Source organism: Manis javanica, chromosome 9, assembly GCF_040802235.1.
Source record: "Manis javanica isolate MJ-LG chromosome 9, MJ_LKY, whole genome shotgun sequence".
Lineage (NCBI taxonomy): Eukaryota > Metazoa > Chordata > Mammalia > Pholidota > Manidae > Manis > Manis javanica.
In genome coordinates, this window is record NC_133164.1 from 39,243,844 (window position 1) to 39,256,265 (window position 12,422).

General features: G+C 34.1%; 1 long non-coding RNA gene across 3 annotated transcripts in view; it reads left to right on the forward strand.

Annotated features, from left to right (window-relative positions):
- Positions 1-550: 550 nt before the first annotated feature.
- The window catches only part of LOC140843514 (uncharacterized), a 136,074-nt gene continuing 124,202 nt past the window's right edge, over positions 551-12,422 (forward strand). For 2 of the 3 annotated variants that reach the window (XR_012121352.1, XR_012121354.1), the window contains exon 1: positions 560-605. This is a non-coding gene — a long non-coding RNA (uncharacterized lncRNA). Of the gene's footprint in view, positions 606-12,422 lie in introns of all 3 variants that reach the window. The other variant, XR_012121353.1, reaches the window with a different exon arrangement.

Consider the following 12,422-nt stretch of genomic DNA (forward strand, 5'->3'; position numbering starts at 1 on the left):
GCTTCTCCTACGAGCTGTCTGGCTCACCTCACCTATCGCACAAACCCAGTACTTGCGGGACCTTGTGCCCCACTCACTCGGAGTCACACCACCGCTGCACCTCAGCCCGGGAGCCTGGCCAGATGCTGGCTGGGCTCTAGCGGAAGATTGGGTGGGAGCCGCAGGGCACGAGGCCCGGCTGGGTGAGTGAACTGCGCATGCACGAGTTGCAAGTGTGTAGCCCTGGGAGGGCGTGTGGGGTGGGGTGGGGTGGGGTGGACAGCCACGGGCCTGAGGCAGCGGCGGGGCTCTGAATCAGAGCCCTGGGGCTCCAGGTTGAAGCCCATGGAGGTCCAAGGCCACAGTAACCAGACGCCGCACATTCCCAGGGCCTGGTGGTTCACCCAGAAGCTAGAGCTGTCTACATGTGGGGAAGCTGGGGTTCCTATGGCCGAGATTCTCACTGAACTTAATCCACTTGATGATGTAACTGGCCTATCGCTAGGCAACTGTTTCCACACCCACCCGTAGACAATAAGCTATTATTGCACTCTAGAGAGAGCTCCGCCCAGAGCTCTGGGCAGAAGCAGAGATGCTAGTGCTCGACATACCGCTGGTCGAACAAGGTAATAACCCTGTCACCCCAAAGAAACATTCTACTGTCATTTCTTTGGTCACACTGAATCCATAGTGAACTTGTCAGGGGCTGAAACCCATTGACAAGGCTAGAGTTTGACCTAGGAGACCATTGCCAGTTCCTGGAGAACAGCCTCAGGGTGTTACTCTCTGACTCAACGGAACTGTCAGAGCTATGTATGGGGGAGCTGGCCCCTTCACCCAAGCCCCTCCATCAGGGATGTTCTCATTTGAACGCCATGGGGGAAGCTTGCTGCCTGGGTCCTGGTACCAGTGGGTGGAAAGTGGGGTTTCCCAGGAGGGCAAACGGAGCACAGCTGGAGCCTGAGGGCATATTATGTTGCTTCTGGTATATGGAGGGGTATTCCTCTCACCCACTACATTGTGTCTTGCTATCCAGAAAAAATACAAGACTAACAGGCAAAAATCATAGTTTGAAGAGACATGGCAAACATCAAAAACACATTCAGATGTGAAAGGGTTTTTGGAATTATCAAACCAGAAATTTAAAACAATTATTACATAAATATAATCAGGACTCTAAGGCAGAAAGTAGAGAGCATGCAAGAAGAAAGCCATTGGAAGCAGAAAGGTGGAAAGCACAGAAAAACAGAAGAAGTGCTAGAGAACAAAAACACTGTAATAAAAATGAAGAATGCCTTTGATGGGCTAATTAACAGACTGGCTGTGGCTGAGGGAAGAATTGCTGAACTTTAGGCTTTCACAATAAAAGCCTGCAAAACTGGAAAGCAGAGAGAAAAAAATACTAAAAAAAAAAAAAAAAAAAAAAACCCATCATAGTAGCCAAAAACCATGGGTCAACTGCAAAATGTGCAACATCTACATAATGGGAATACCAGGAGAAGAAAGGAAGGAATAGAAGAAATACTTGAAGAAACAATAATGACTGAAAATTTTCTAAATTAATGTCAAACCCACAGATCCACATTACTCGGAGAACACCAGGCAGGGTAAGTACCCAACCTACTCTTAGGCCTGCCATTTTTAAAAACACAGAAAATCCGAGATAAAAATCTTAAAGAAGCCAGTGGAAGAACACCTTACCTACAGAAGAGCAAACTTGTGAATTATGTTGGATTTTCCTGCAGAAATCATGCAAGCAAGAGAGTTGAATAAAATAAGTAAAGTGTTGAGAGAGGAACAACAACAACATAGAATTCTAAACTTTGAAAAATTATCCTCCAAAAGTGAAGGAAAAGTAAAAACTTTCTCAGCTATCAAAAATTGGTGGGGTTTGCCTGTGGACCAGCCTTATAAGAAAAGTTGAACTTAGAAGGAAAATGACATAGGTCAGAAACTCAGATCCACATAAAGGAAGAAAAAGTGCTGGAGAGGAACAAATGAAGAAAAAATAAAAATGTTTCTTTTAAAACTTTTTAAATTGATCTAACAAGTAATGGTTTGTTCAAAATAATAGCAGCAACAGTATATCTGATCATGTACATATATGCTTACATTTAAGTAAAATGATAGCAGTGATACAATGAGTAGAAGGAAGGAATCAAGATAATTTTGTTACATGGTATTTGCACTGCTTGTGCAGTGGTTTAGTATTATTTGAAAGTAGACTTGTGCATTAGTCAGGGTTCTCTAGAGAAACAACCAAAACGGTATAGATTAGATACAAGAGGTGCTTTATTTTATGAATTTGCTCACATAGTTATAGAGGCTGAGAAGTCTCATGACCTACTGTCCACAATCTGGAGTGCTGGCGAGCCAGGAAAGTGAGGGGTATAATTTAGTCCAATTCAGAAGACCTGAGAACCAGGGAAACCAGACTGGTGTAGCTCCCAGCCCAAGGCTGAAAGCCTCAGAAATAATTTGGAAAGTCATGTCCATACAAAAACCTGCACACAAATGTTTATAGCAGCTTTATTCATGATTGCCAAAACTGGAAGCAACCATGATTTCTTTTAGTAGGTGAATGGATAAATAAACTGATTTATCCAGACAAAGGAATATTTTTCAGCACTGTAAAGAAATGACCTATCAAAAGACATTGAGAAATGTAAATGCATATTACCAAGTGAAAAAAATACCAATCTCGATGTACTGTATGATTCCAAACATATGACATTCTGCAGAAGTCAAAATTATGGATACAGTAAAAAAAAAAAGTGGTTGCCAGGGATTAGTGGGAGGGAGAGATAAATAGGCAAAACAGAGGACTTTGAAGGCAGTGAAACTAATCTATGTTATTACAACATATCCACAATGGATACATGTCATTATAAACTGAAAGATTTTTTCAGACCTATAGATGTACACCACCAAGGGTGAACCTTAATGTAAACATGGACTTTGGGGGATATGATGTGTCAGTGTAGGCTTATTAATTGCACAATATCCTACTCTGGTGGGAGTGTTGATGATGGAGGAAGGTATGCATAATATGGGGGAGTAGGTGGGTATATATGATATCTCTGTACCTTCCGCACTATTTTGCTGGTAACTTAAATCTCCTCAAAGGTATAAACTCTATTTTTTTTTTAAATGGAAAGAAACAGAAAAATGCAATTGCCCTCAAGACAATTATTTATTCCTTAGTGGTGTAGTTCAGAGTTTATAGCTGGGTATATATATAACACATAGTAGGCTCTCAGTAGCTATTTGTAAATGAACTTCTCAAATGGATGAGTAAGTATTTTTTTCCCTGGCTGCTACCTAAATTTCAGGAAAGCCAAAAATAAATGGAAATTTTTAAATGAACAATTGAGTGTTTTTCAGTAGCATCTCCTTTGTATATCCAAAGCATTTAATTACCACATGCTTGTGTTTACAGCTGTGTGATTACAAAAAGTTGAGGGTTTTTTTTTTGCTGCTGCTGCTGTTAGTGTGTGCATGAATAAGGTTGTGTAAGTTATAAGAATAAACCATATAACCATTGTTTTATCAAAGGAAATAAATGCAAATATAATGCAGTAATTCAGCAATTTACAAATGTATTGTCACTGTTATATGAAGATAAATGCACATGTTGCATAATTTGCTATAAAACATTCGAAGAACAGCATCAAACAAAAAAGAAGCTGATCTCTGTAATGTCAGGCTGTATCACATTATGCAGTATCAACAACACTAGAACATTCAAAATAGCATATTATGTGCCTTGTCTTATTTATAAAATATTCAAAGACATTTGGTTTCTTTAGAATGCAAGTAATCACTCCAGGTTTCTAATGAGCTAAAAATGGAGCTGTCTCAGGCTCCTAATACCAAGTAGCTAGATTTACCAATTTTCCTGAGATAGTCCCAAGCTTACCACTGCATCCCAGTCTCTGAGAGCAAATAAAGGGCTTTATTAGATCATCATTGGAAAAAGTGCAATATAAGGAGCAATACTCTGATCTATTTAAAAAATGTAGGAAAGAATGTGTATGACATGGATCATCAAAGGGGAAAATACCTTTCAAACAAATTGTCAGTTAGTGAGAGCTCAAGTATTTACTGTTGTTAAAAAGTGCATATGCTGCATTTTTTATTACAATAGTAACTCATATTTAATATGGCCAGAACCAAGAGTGAACCTTAATGTGCAGTCTGAAAAGATACAGAGAAGATAAAATCTAGCCCCCCCCCCCCCAAATGTAACTATTTTCAATAGTTGGATAAATATCCTTTTAACTATGGGGACAGAGGAATGAAGAATAAGCATAATGTGCAGATAATTTTGTAGTAGTCTTTTATCATTTAATAACATATCATGAATGGTTTTCCATAACATTATTTCTCTTAGTTAAGCATTATGCAATTCTTTGCTTATTTCTCATGATTATACCATAGTTTTGAGTAGGTAATCTCTAATAGGATGGGGATGTGGGAATGGGGAGATAAGAAGCTTAACTTTATCTTATCTAAATATCTACATATTCATGGGTCTTTGCCCATCAAATTTAAGCATTTCATTACTGAGATTGATAATTCTTTTCTCCCAATCCCACTCACAATAGCATCTATTTGAATTCTTACACTTTGAATCCTTCAGTAGTGTAATCAACTCCGATTAGGACCACTGTCAACTATTTTTGAGACAGCACTTGTAATTATTACCAATAGCTACTACGTTTTTCACATTCTTGAGCAATGACTGAAATGAGGGGTCATGTGTTTCCCCTCCTCCCTCTCTTCTGCCATCCCTGTACCTTCATGCCTATTTGTTCTATTTATGTGTTCTTGAGGACAGTGATGGAGACAAAGAACTGTCATTCCCAGTAATGAAATATTTAAATTTGGTTGGAAAACCCTAAAGTGAAAAAGTGAACATTTAGGTAAGATGGAGTTAATTGTAGGCTTCCCAGATTTCATTAGGATGGCAATGAGCCATTAGAAAAAGAAGAAAAACATATTTTCCAGCTTCCCTTGACACTACAAAGTTTTCTCAGATATCAGTGGAAGTCTACTGGAATATGTAGGCATGTTTTTATTTTCTGCGATAGGCACTACTCTTTTTCTCCTTATTAGCCCATTTCTTTATTAGTCCATAGTTTGTAGACTATAATATAAGGTTGAAGGTCAGTTGAGACAAGTGACCACAAGGATTATAGCACTCAGTATGGGGGATCAGAGGATAGAAGGAGCCTGCATAAATAGTGACCTCATAAAGTTAATTGGACCTGAAAAGGTGCCTGTGATTCTTATGCATAAACAATATCACATGGCTCTTCTGTAACATGAAAGGCAATGAAAGTAATTAATTCCACCTGATAAGGAAATAAACAGTGCCTCAAAGGAAGCATGTTTATCTGCATATATATGACTATAATAATTTTTCAGATAACATTATTAAAATATAGGAAAGTTATACAGATATATAAATATGTAGTTCGTTTAATAAACTGCACATCACTGATTGTACCTGCAATGTATGAGTTTCATTTAGTAGATGAAACTAGAATGTGTGTGGGGAATATGTTTACTATCTTGGGGAGTTTATAGATTTATTCTATTAGAAATTGTAGGCAAAAAAAAAAGTTTGTAAGAGGAGGACCAAAAAAAATTTATATATGCATTAATATGGCTTCTTCTAGCAAAGTAAGACTACTTTAAATTTGAAAATATTTATAAAATACAAAAACAATGGTCAAAAAACAGAAAATTAACAAAGAGACTCATATTCTGGTAGGTAGTCTATAGTTATGTGTGTTTATGAAAATTGTCTCATAGTATACATGATATATAAATTGTTTTATTTCCTATTTTTTCCATATGAATATATCGTAACCCTATTTCTGCATTTAAGATTCAGCTATACCATCACTTTAATAATATTACATAATGATATAATTATATAATCTCAACATTTGAAATATAGTTAGCAATCTACTGATTTCAGTTGGTGCCAGGTTAATAAATATTAGGAATAATGCTTCAAAAATACTTGTACAAACAGCTTTGTGAGATTTATTGCTTTTTAGAATTACTAAAATATTCATAGAATTTATTAAAATAATTTTTTCTATTTAGAAAAGATTCTAGTGATAATATTCTAAGCTTTCAATACTAACAAATAATTCTCCAGAAAGTTTAAATATCATCTGTAAAATGGATTAGGAGACTCAACATTGTCAAGGTATTAATTCTTCTCAAGCTGAATTATAGCATAAATGCAGTCTCAGTCACAACCCAAGCTAGATTATTTTCTAGAAACTGACAAGGTGATTTTGAAATTTATTTGGAAGAAAAAAGGACCAAGAATAGCCAAAGCAATTTAGAGAGATGAACAAAAAAAAGCTGCAGAAACAGAAGATTTATTATAATGCTACAGTAATCCATATAGTGTCGTTTTGCCAAAGGGATAGACAAATTGATCAATGAAGCAGAACAAAGAGTACAGAAGTAAATCTACATATAGATGGTCAAAGGATTTTCCAAGATGCCAAAGCAATTCAATGGAAAACAGAAAATCTGTTCACCAAATGGTACTAGAAAAACTGAAAAATTAACATAAAAAACTCAATTTCTACTTCACAACATACACAAAAATAAAAATCAACTTTACTTGTTTCATTGTCATAAATGTAAAAATCAAAAGTATAATGTTTTAAAAGCTAGAGAAATATCATGGTCTGTGGGTAGATAAGTACTTCTTAGACCAAAGAAAGAGATAACCATGGAAGAAAAAAAAGAGAAATTACACTTAATCAAAATTACAAACTTTTCCTCATTAAAAGAAGCCACTAATAAGGCACACAGGTATTCTAAAAACTGGTAAAGTGCTTACATGCAAAATACATTGAGAACTACTGCAACTCAATTAAAAATGGCAAACCCAATAAAAATCAGCAAAACAAACATTTCACAAAAGAAAAAACATGAAAATGGTGAGGAGGAACCAACAGCATTAGTCACCAAAGAAATAAATGTTTAAATCATAATAAGGTAACAAAATACACCTACTTACTAAATTGGCCTTAAAAAAAAAAAGTGATTGTAGAAAGGATTGCGACCCTCTTACATTGCTGGTGGAAGTATAAAAGGGCCCAACCATTTGAGGAAATGGTGGTTTCTTAAAAATTTAAACACGTATCTACCCTATAATCTCTTCCAGTTATTTATCCAAGAACACTAAAACATGTCAGCATGGCAGCACTGTTGATAATAGCCAAAACTGGTAACAATATAAAACAGTAGGAATTGGATAAACTGTAATGTATTTATACAATTCAAAATACTCAGCTGTAAGAAGCTGAGGAGCTCTTGAAACATGCAACAGCATGGTTGAATCTAAAAGAAATGTGCTTATTTCTAAAAGCCAGATACCAAAAAATGCACATAACAAAATCACAAAAAATATTTTGTACAATTCCATCTATATGAAATTCTTAACTTTACAAATGGATTTGGACTTTCTATTTGTAAGAATATGATTCAAAAAACAATTGATATATTTAAAATATTTTGTATCCCATTCTCCAGCAACAATGTTGCCCATTGTTTCTAGTAGCAATAATAGCAGTAATGGTGGTGATAATGTTTATCAGCAAAATGAGTGAGTTTAGTGGTCGTGGAGCAGCATTCTGACAAGATTTGTCCATCCTTGTTATAGTACACTCCCATAAACAAAAATGTGGAGGGCGTTTTTTCACATGGTTTCATAGTGGTTGCAGCAGTTACAGATTTCCCAAAATTGCATTAATCCAGAGTGATATATCAATTCTGCTAATCTTTTTAAATTTTTAATTAACAATTAAAAGCTTTCCAGAATCTCTCAAAAAGGCTGTTTCTCGGGTCTCAGTGGCCAACACTGGTATTCAGAGGTACCTACCATAACAATATTTGAAGCAGTGGGACAATATGTCTTTGAGTAAAGCAACTGATTGTGTCTACCACAGTAGTCAACACTCATTCATTTCATTAAAAATTTTTGTCTTTGTGGTCATGTATAGAAAGGCTATCCTACCTAGGATTTTAATGGAAATTTCTCCAATATTTCAAATGTAAATGTTGTAGTATGTGTTAATCTCAAATGGATATTTGTTTATTAAAGAAAAAGATCAAACAGAATTTTTTAGAGTTCCTCAGACCTCAAGAGAATGTATAATTGCCAAGGCAGTTAGCTACCTTATGGGTTTTCCTTTTAACAGTGAAATTTGTCAAATGATTTACTTCGCATTAGTTCATATTTTACTCTTAATTCTTTTTTCTACTAATAAACAAGTATGTTCATACTACCTTACCTTATTTGAAATCCTGCCAATTACCCTGCCTGTACTTACTGTCTTATAATTTTCATAAAATGTTGACTATGATTCATCAATATTGGTGTTTTAGTACTTTTGCTCCTATATATAAGATTAAGATTAGGTTCCTTTTACCTTAGATGCAAGTTTTTCAATATCAGAATTATGGTAACTTTTTTAAAAAAGAATTAATACCATCCATTTTGTTTTATAAACTAAACCCCCCCAAAATAATTTGTTGTGTAAGACTTGGAACATACTGATTTTTATCTTGACTGAGCCCAGAAACATTTTGTTGATAGTTGCTTGCCAATTTTTCCCACAAGTTTATTGCTTGTGTATTTTTTATCTTAAACTAATTGAAATAATACATTTTTCAACATTGATCAGAGTTCAAAGTATGTCCAGTAAAATGAATGAAAAAAGATGTACAGTAAAGCCCAACTGAAATTTTAGAATATAATTTTCAAATATAAAATTATAAAATCCTTCAGAGAAAGAAAAAAAAAAACAGCTAAAAAGAGACTTAGCAAAATCTCAGTTAACAGAAAGGCATTTCCCTCCCCAAATGTTGGTACTCTTCCTAACTCAGAGTAAGTTTTTCATACTATGCATTCTGTACCTGGTTAAATATTGAATCACTGTTAAGGACTAACAAGTAAGTTCTCAAATTTTAGACATATAAACACATAGACAAATTCTTAAGAAGCCATTCCACCACAGTGGGTGATAAAACAACAGAAAAAAGTTCTGAGATACAGAAAACCATACATCCACACAGTAAAGTTTTGAAGAGATTCCCAGTTTAATAATAAAGGGAAATCACAAGATATTTACACCAAAATAAACTTATTTATTTCAGTAGAGACAAGAGGCCCCTGGAATCTTCACCTCAAAGTCATGTTAACTCCTCAGTACCAACATACTTCTCCACCATTAATCATCTTCCAATGTTTGTTCAAGAGAATATATTTGTCATAATTCTTTTTCTCTCTCTCCCTCAATCCTTTACCCACTTATCTAAAAGTCTTTCATACTTCCTAAATATCTATATCTCTTGAACCTCTATAGTCTCTTGATACTTTCTCAAAGAAATTGCAAATCATTCATAAACTACTGGAACAGATACTTGCTCCCGTGTATTTAATTATCCACAAAGTATCTTCTGAAAGGTACATATAAACAGCTTCCCTTTATGTGTAATTTCTTTCAGCCCCATCCTATTTCCTGTATGGTAAATTTTAGACAATTCGATATGGTTTCATCTTTTTCCATCTTCTGTCTCACATGCTGCATTCCAAAATGGACTTCTTTGGGTTTTTCACAGGTTCTGGATCTCTCTTGCCTCTGGAACCCAAGTGCTTGCCCCTCATTCAACAACATTATCTCCACACCAAATTTCCTATACAATTACTTCTCTCTTGGTAACTCTTCTTTTAAATGTTACTTCTCTGGATGATTTGTCCTAACCCACTATGCTACCTACAGAGTTTATTCCACTTCTCATAGTATAGGTCTTAATTTCAATCATTTTGGACTGTACAGATAGATACACTTGTCAAGGACAAAGAACATTTTTACTAGTTCTCTGGATAAATGCTGTATAGTTTATGCCTTTTTAGAGCTAAAATTCAAAGTGATGATATGGGGAATGTGCAGTTAGAGGAGCAGTTCAGTATCATATACAAGTAGCATGTATACCTACAGTGTAGCTGCTATCAGAGAGGGCACTTCAATATTCTACAGAATAGCACTCACTTCTTACCAGGATGTTTGGGTTTATCACCCAAACAATGTTTACTAATAAAATTAAGTTTTAAAACTAAAAATGAAGTACTGCTAATATTTGTTTTGTACTTGTATGCTACATACTATTTTAAATTATTTGCATTTCTTATCTATGATATATATATATATATATACACACATATATACATACTTTTTTCCTAAATATAATTGTTTCCCATATTTTATGATAAAGAAGCATTTTCAGGGAACTCTGCTTATAGAGTTAGTAAATGATAGAACAAGTTTTCAGACCCAGTTAACTTACTCCAGAGTTGTATAAATAACCACTAAATTATACTATCCTATAATGGTAAATAGTATAGCATGTATTTACATATAATATATATTACTTACAGAGTCACAGAGAAGCCAGTAAGATTCAAGCCTCTATTTCATCAGTTTAGTCAGTGAGTGTTCTAGTTTCCAGTAGAATTTCAAGCAGTGAAAGCCCAATAGACATGCAGATTATTTCAACTATGAAAGATTTAGTAATATATGCCATCCATTTTAGAGATGCACTTTTAATATACTTAAAATATCTTTTTATATTGAAAAGTAAACATTTAAGAAATAAAAGTTAATTTGGCTTTAATGAATCACAGAGAAATTAAATTATTTGTAACCTAATCTGAGTTTTGTGTTTCTAGTATTCTAAGAAAATGCACTTAAGTTTCAGATAACTGCTTTCATTTTTTTAATTTATTTTATTTCATGGGTATTCTTATTTGTGTTCATTAAAATTCACTGAACTCAGAAGTTTTCATAACTAAATACAAACCAGAAGCAATGTACTCTGATACTATTTCTATACATCTCTGGAAAAATATTATAAAGAATATCATTTATAAAAATGACATTTTAAATTGTGGATAATTACTTTTAATAAGCAAAATAATAAAAATATTTAGTATATTTTGTTGACCTGTTTTAATCTTATTGTGTATGTGCCATTTAATTCATTGTAAATCACTTATTATTTTTAGAGGTGGTTCCAAATTATATTTTATTTGAAGGAATAACAGTGTTAGTACTCTGACAGATAATATGTATGAGTTATGTGCAGTTTATGTTTCATGTTTGCTGCTACGCATGATGCTTGAGTATTAGATATAACCCAACAATAATGGTCCACATAGTTTCTCGTATAACTTTTTGAGTAAGAGGGGAACTTACAGGAATTCAATAGCTCCATTCCATCTTATTCAAATGAAGGAATTCAAATGAGAACTAAACAGAAACACCTGTCCCATATTACAATTATCTCTAATATTTTCCTTATATGTATGTGTGTGTACATACATGTATACATGTTTGTGTGTACATGTATATACACATCTCAGCTGACAACAGACAAAATGCTATTTGTCATAAGAACTATAGAATTAACCAGAAAGAGAAAATATATTTTACTGCTTTGCATATTTATGCATAATAAAATATACCACTTCATACTGCTATTCAGTCAATAAGTATTCAGTTATTCTGTTAACTGAGAAGTTCCAGTCTGAAATGAAGTCATCCTCCATTCACCTGCCCAAAATTAAGTTCATGAGCTATAATGCTAAAAACCGAGGTTGTCTTATTCATGTATCTAGTAAACATGCCTATGATAGAGAGCCTGCAGAGATCTCATGAAAACCATTATTCCAATAAGAAGGCCTAATAATAATAACAGAAAAGGAAGAGCATGGTTGATCCTCTATTATTGGTGAACAAGGAACTCTTTGTTTTAAGAGTCCTTCTGATTCTAATGGAGAGTCAATAGGCTAAAAATTCAAATCATTTTTCCTACTTATCTGTTTTGTGATTATTATCAATTCATTTATATTGTCTTTCTTAAGTATAGTGATAAAATGATGCCTAATTACAATTGAGCCACTTAAGTGAGATTGGTGGTACTCAGAGGGCCCAAGTTACCATTTGGTTGTGAATTAAATATTTTAAACCACTAATTTTATTTTATTTTTTCCTCTACACTGTTTGCTACCTCACCTTTGCATTTACAGAAAGTCTGCTTTAAAATAATCCCAGAGGTGTCGATTTTTTCATGGCATAGTTTATCTTTTCAGGAACTCTGACTCTGTATTATTTGAGTATAAATACAAAATGTTCAACTAGTGACCTAAAAAGCCAATGTGTCTTTAATGACAACATCAGTGCAGCATATGTGTAGACAAATATCCATATCACAGACACATCTGTTAATTTCTGTCATGAGCAGGTAACATTTATACTTGACTATTTCAATTACTGTGGTTAGTGTTTATCATTGAATGTAGAGAATAAATGGAATGACTAGGAATGAATGCAGTGACTGGA